This window comes from Gymnodraco acuticeps, unplaced genomic scaffold, assembly GCF_902827175.1.
Source record: "Gymnodraco acuticeps unplaced genomic scaffold, fGymAcu1.1, whole genome shotgun sequence".
NCBI classification, from domain to species: domain Eukaryota; kingdom Metazoa; phylum Chordata; class Actinopteri; order Perciformes; family Bathydraconidae; genus Gymnodraco; species Gymnodraco acuticeps.
The window spans coordinates 23,056-30,565 of record NW_022990769.1 but is presented as its reverse complement, the minus strand read 5'-3'; positions in this window follow the sequence as shown (position 1 = coordinate 30,565).

Here is a 7,510-nt window from a genome sequence, read left to right as displayed (position 1 = left end):
CACACTCTCACAACCATGCCGTGCTCACACACTCCCCTCTAAGCCCCTCCCCTTCCGCCTCCCCCTCCACCCATTTCATCTTCTCCACGCCTCCTCCGCAGACGCCCTCGGCACGCCTCGTCAGCCAGACGCCCCCGCAGCCCTATGGACCCCAATATCAGCAGCTGTCGTCCATCCCGCCTCCTCCTCCGCACTCGCCCTTTCCTCCGCACTCGCCCTTACCTCCGCCGCCCAACACCCCCACTCTCCCTGCACCAGGGGGCTGGGGGAGGGCAGGGGGGAGGGTCCAAATCCAAACCGGTCAGCCGGATCAGCACGGTTGTGTGAGGAGGCAGAAGATAAGGACGGTAGTTCGACGCCCCGCCGCGGGAGTGACAGTAGTGAGGAGGAAAGAGGAAGAGGAGGGGAGGGGCAGGTACAGGCGTTTCAAAATGGCCGCCTCATGAGTAGGAGAGCACTTAGAGTGGGGGAAGAGGAAGTTACTCAGCCTGTGTTATTTTCACATCCACTTCCCCTGCAGGTAGAGAGACTTTCCCCCCCTGTATCGAAGGTGTTTGTTGGAGAACGTTTTTTTCCTCGAGGAGAAAAAAACACCAAGAAGGTGAATCACATATCTGAAGAATAACATATGGAAGTCCTGACGTCTTGGTGACAATCACCTCCATCCTCCCTTCGTTGTGCCCTTCAGAGGTGGATTTAAGAGGACATGTGTGTTGTTCTTCCCTGACAGAGGAAGTGTTTGTGTCATATTGTGAGTAAAAAATGTGTGAAGTGCTGTAGTGGACAAACGGTTCAGGGACCAGACGTGAAGGGAACAGTGCCTGCGGATTTATCGCAAGGGGTTAGCGCTCGATGCTAACACTACGAACCGTTTGATGGGACAGTTCAGGTTTTTTAGGAATCCTGAGAACGCGACGAGTCCTTTTTACTATATTCCAAAAAATCACACTAGTCTTGCATCGCTTTGTTTTTGCACAAAAAGCACCGTTGTTTGGGTTGTTGACATAATACAAGCCATGAGTCGTAACAGAAAGGCGGAAGTGGTTAGCATTAATATGGTTGCAGTTTCTGTGTCTTAGACAGGCGTGCATGACCTGTGCAATAGCTAATGAGTGTCGGTGTGTCAATGGTTAAAATCAATATGCAGGGGGAGGGATTTGTTGTAAATTGAAGCCCCAATCCAGCATTTCTTTGACCAGGAAAAGTGCATTAGTGAAGGTTACTGAAGACTTTCCTATCTACAATAAACTTTTGTAATAACTTTAAATAAGCCATCATAACAAAAACTACAGGTGTCTTTTTACCTTTGTGTTTTGCAAAAATTACTAAAAGCCTTTAGTGTTTGTGGATAACAGGGTTTCAGCAGGGGGTGCTACAACGTTGTTTTGGATTGGACTTAAGCATGGTAATGGTTGACTTTTGACATTGCAATTTTCCCATTGATTTATTTGATTATTCTTAGAAAACCAATTAATTATCCCCTGCAAGTGTCTAAGTATATTTGAACGTATAAGCTTGAATTATAATATATGTCAACTGTATTTCATGCTTCATATTCTATGTGACCCTATATGTTGCTGGCAAAGGAGATTATGCTGAAAGGTGCCAAACAGGGTGCATTATGGGAAACAGAGTATTTTGTTTAAACTGGCTTGTTTGAATTTGATGAACCCCGGGAGCTACCGTACCTCTGGACATTTATCAGTGGAAATGTTAAATGAACTGGGTGGGAAATTACATTCAAAAAATTGTATTAAGTTGAGAAAATCTAAATTGTGTATTGCCCAAAGAATATCCGATACTCCAAGAACTCCAAGAAAGGAGGAATTCCCAAAGAAAAAGATTTGATCAACGGTGTCTACAAGAGGACAAGGGTCACATTAATTTTTCTGGAAGTTCGACCAAAAGTAATACAAATTTGGGGAGTTTTGATTTAAAAAAGACAGAATTCTGAGAAAAGAAATCATAAAAAATAATATTTCTGAGATTGACTTTATTCTCGGTATTCTGACTTTTTCAGAACTAAACTTTTTATTTTTTTAAATAAAAAATCGTATTTGACCCTAATCCTCTTCCGTAGGTGTCCCCCAAAAACACAGGTAGGCCTACATACTTTTTGGTTACCAAAAAAAGAATCTGCAGAAAGCAAAACTCGGGAAAAACGAGCTTATATAACTAAATATGAGCACAAGTTGTTGTCCCCAAGAAACAAAGAGAAATTGTTGTCTTACCTTTTGGAAACAGACATATGTATTTTCCCACCCAGTCCAAACTGGTTTATTTCTCTAAATATGATGTGAAACATTTCTGGTGACCTTAAGGGTGAACAAAGTTGAATACCACTTCCACTACATGTGATGCATAAAAGAAGAATACGGTGCCTTCAGATGGAGGGACATGACCATAAGAAAAAAATTAAAGAAAGACCACCTTGGAATATAAAGACAATTCAGAATCTAAACAAGTAATACAAAGTGATTGATTGTATCCATTCAAAAAAACAAATACCAAGCCATTTACTGCATATTTTTGAAAATCTGGCTAAAGGACAGAGGCCATCGTCTCACGATCATCCAATAAAGGAACCTGAAACTGGACCTAATTTGATCTTGAAGGACTTGCAAACATCTGGACTGAAGTGCAGAACATGTTTCACCAACGCAGCACTAAGTGAAATATTCTTCAACAAACTCATTTTTACACATTATTTTTGCACCTTGTGTTACCATGCCAGTATTAACTTGTATTTCCTCGCTCTCTCCATTTTATCGAGATCACCGGATGTCAGGGCAGGAAGCCCGTGATGGCTGATAGAAAGTTCCTTCGACCATTTGAACTATTTACCAGCCATTTGTACTTTTTGGACTAGAACTAAACCTCTCAGTGCTTGTTGCTTTCCTGTCAAAAGGGCAGGTTTTGCCAGCCTCTTAAAAATATTTACCAGCGTTCAACTGGTGGATGGTGAGATATTCCTATGATGTTCTGAATGCAATCATCAATAACATGGTTTTTAGTTTCCTTGTGATTACGTGAATGCGCCAACTGTAGATAATAACTGTACAGTGTGTTCTATTTCAATGGGGCCAACTGCACCGATCTGTAAGTTCAGAATTGCTTGAATTAACAAAATGTATGCTCTAAAAACCAAAAGCTCATCAGGGTTCTTCACTTGAAAAACAAAACAATGAAAATACCTTAACTGTTTTTGTAGAAGCTTTTTGTTTTCGAGGTTTGTGGAAATACTGTCATGGATTATCAATGGACGGAGTTCCTCAGGGTACCGTCTTTGGTCCTCTATTGTTTTCAATCTGAAGAACCCCTTTGGCTTTTTAGAGTGTGCTTCTGATATTATTATCAATATTGTTGTGTAACAAGCTTCTACTAACATAACGTACTCCTTGGGCTGTTTTGTATTTTTAGCATTTTTGATTTTGTTATGTGCTTACAAGTGTGAGATATTTTTTTCTGATTGGGGCATCTTATAAAAGTACAACAACTTTTTTTTGATTTTCTTAATATGTTGACAACAAAACCTTTTCGGTTACTAACCAACAACTAATATTTTCTAATATTTTAAATACAGACTGTGATTATTTATTTCACTCACCCCCGCATGGTTCTGCAAACAAACACCTCTGAATCATCGCGAAGCCTCTCACCAACCTTTTAATGGAAACAAGCAACACTTCTGCTACCAAACAACCTTTTAAAAACAATATATGCTGAGCTGCTAGGAACTGTGGATGGTTGGTTACCCATCATGTATCTAAAATTACCTACAGAAACACAAATGAACACCATGTCAAATAAAGGCTATACAATTAATTGAACACACTTGAAATAACAAAACAAACTTCTCGAGGAGCACTGGATTAAACCTACCTCGCACAGGATTACACAACATTTCACCCTGATCCACTGCGTGCCTGAGCTGAAGCACATCCTCACTAAAATGTATATTTTAAAGCGACCTTACCCTTGCTTTTGCGTGTTTTTGCCTACAGTACTGCAATTTACATTACTGCCAACCATCTTTCCACTTATCCCTTTGATTTTAAGAGCTCTTTCTTTCGGACAACCTTCGATTTTAGTGTCAATCTCTTTTTAAGGAAATCAGTTTGCAGACACTCTGTTTATACAGATAGATAATCAGTACAAAACAAACATACATTTAGCCATGACCTCAAACCCCTAGTGAGTCTTTACGACTTTGTTCCAGATTGTGTTCTTGGACCCCAAATACCCACTTGCAGGTCCAGTTTACAGAAAATTCTTGTCTGTATTTTTGTGTTTTTTTCTTTTATTCTGGGGTTTATTTGCTTACACGAAAGTTCATTATACAATCAACACCATCAACACTCAAATGTAATGGTTAAAGGCAAATTCTCTATAATGGACTAGCTCTCTGCTGCACGATGCAATTAGATATTCATTGAAATAAACTAATAACTGCCTGGACATTAGGAAATCAATCTAAATGGATTGCATGGTTGGCACAAGTAATTTACAGTATATGAAGTTAAACTTTAAAGGATATACAAAAGCACAGCTATGGCACTTTAAATTCCACATTTAAATTCGTTTTTTTCTGCCCGGGCCTGCTCTCCACTATCGGTTTGCATGTGATATTTATTACAGTATCTGCACTGAATGAAGCTGTATTATAAACATGAATGTACATAACCATTGTTTTATGAAAAAATGACAATGAGAGTACTCACTTTGCTCCGCAGAGGGCAGTTTGTGTCGGGCTGGCTTTACAACAGGAATGGAAGATCTGTCTTTTAACGCCAAAAGAAACAGATCTGACTCCTGCAGGCAAAACAGGGAACATTTAAAAAAAGAAAGAAATGAAAGCATATCAGATCCGATTCAAATAAAGTAAAAAAAAATTGATTCTTCTGTTCTTGTGTAAAGGAAAGCCTGTGTTGTGTGTATCTATACAAGGGCGATGGACCTGGATCTATGTTGTACGAAACAACACAATAGACTGCTTTGTGGAGAAAAAATATTTCTTGTTTATAATGTAGAGCAAAGAGAGACTGGAATAGTCCTTGTAAAATTGTACGAGTACAGTGTCAAATATGTGTCAACAGAGGACAACATTATTTTAAAAATTATGTATGGAATATTTTAGCTGTGTATATAAATATATATTACTTGTACTTTGTTTTTTGAAATTGCAGAGATATGGAAAAAAGTGGAAATATTTATTGCTCTAAAGATATAAAAAATCTGTTCATGTTGATGGAACAACGTGTCCTGTTTTGTTTGCCCGATTTATGTGTATGCACAAACACAGACACAGCTGTTTTCCAGCAATCACAAGGTTAAGGGAACATTTTTTACACTTAGGGGCAATTTGTTTAAGAGTGAGATTCGGACAATTAATATACATTTTAAGGTAGGACGTGGTTGGCTAAGCTTAGCAAAACCATAAAGGATGGAAGCAGTGAGGAAAAAAATAGCACTGGTGCCTCTAAATCTCACTGTTATATGTTTTTTTTCATTGTATAGAATTAATGTTCTCAAAACGTATATGGAAAAATATTTTGATCCTACTACAAAGGGTCTTCTCGACACTTTTTGAAGTGGCACTCTTAAAGGTCATATTTTGTATTGGTAGTTAAATCTTATATTAGTTTACATTTTCTTTTAATCATATTTTATCTCATCTATGTCAGGATATAGCAGAAAACACGAGTCGTTATTTTTTCCCACACATCCGCTCTCTCCTCTCAAACTCCGCTGCTCTGCCAGTCCTGACCGTCAACCCCCTGCTTCATTGACATCTCGCAGCATGAAGTTAAGGCCATGATCAAAAAGATGAAACCCTCCACATGGGCCCTGGACCCCTTTCCCACAGCCCTGGTCAACATTGGTGCCATAAGTCCCCTGATCACTTCAGTGATAAACCACTCCATCCAGTCTTTTCACGTTCCATCCCCATTAAAAGCCTCTGTCATCAAACCACTCAAAAAACCCACCTTAGACCCTGTAGTCCTTGCTAATTACAGACCCATCTCCAACCTGCCATTTCTATCAAAGGTGCTGGAGAAAGTAATTGCCATTCAGATTCAGGAACATCTCAAACTCAATAACCTCTTTGAAAAATTCCAGTCTGGTTTCCGCCAGGGCCACAGTACAGAAACTGCCTTAGTCAGGGTGACCAACGACCTGCTGATGACAGCTGACACCGGATCTCCATCTCTCCTCATCCTCCTGGATCTAACTGCAGTATTTGACAAAACCGTCGACCATGACATTCTACTTCCATCGTCTTCACTCGACAGTTGGACTCTCCGAGCCTGCCCTAAACTGGTTCTCCTCATATTTCCCCGGGAGGACTGAGCACGTCACCTTGGGAGCGGCAAAATCACAAACACACTCTGTGACCTGTGGTGTCCCTCAAGGATCAGTCCTCGGCCCCTCGCTTTTCACCATATACATGTCCCCCCTTGGTCGTGTCATCAGCCGGCATGGAATATCGTTCCATTGCTATGCTGATGACACACAGCTCTACATCAGAACAAACCCAACCCCCTCCGCACTCTGCCATCATCCACAATAACCACATGCCTGGAGGAGATAACGGTGTGGATGAAGCATAACTTCTTTCAATTAAACAGCTCCAAGACTAAAGCCATTCTGGCACTCCTGGATTAATTCAGGTAGACACTACTGAAGGCCTAGGTGTGAAAGGCACGGCCTGTTTATATTTTCAACATAACTTATTTGAAGATATAATGCGACAAAAACGTATTATAATTATGATGCAAATAAAGAAACCCATTTTTTGTATGAAATTTCAGTAAAGGTAATTTTTTTATTGATAATTTAATTTTAATCAAAAGTCAGCAAAAGCCAACATGTTATTATTATCTCCCACTGGCCAAGCAAATACATTCAATAGTAAAAACCCTAAATATATTAAATTCATAACCATATTTAACAAGGAAAAGCATCACATTCTCTATCTTCTATCAAAATGATCGTAACTACACTGAACGAAAATATAAATGCAACACTTTTTTTTGCTCCCATTTTTCATGAGATGAACTCAAAGATCTAAAACATTTTCTATATACACAAAATAACCATTTCTCTCAAATATTGTTCACAAATCTGAAAAAATCTGTGATAGTGAGCACTTCTCCTTTGCCGAGATAATCCATCCCACCTCACAGGTGTGGCATATCAAGATGCTGATTAGACAGCATGATTATTGCACAGGTGTGCCTTAGGCTGGACACAATAAAAGGCCACTCTGAAATGTTCAGAGCACAAATGCCACAGTGCAATGCCACAGATGTCGCAAGTTTTGAGGGAGCGTGCAATTGGCATGCTGACAGCAGGAATGTCCACCAGAGCTGTTGCCCGTGAATTGAATGTTCATTTCTCTAACCATAAACCGTCTCCAAAGGTGTTTCAGAGAATTTGGCAGTACATCCAACCGGCCTCACAACCGCAGACCACGTGTAACCACACCAGCCCAGGACCTCCACATCCA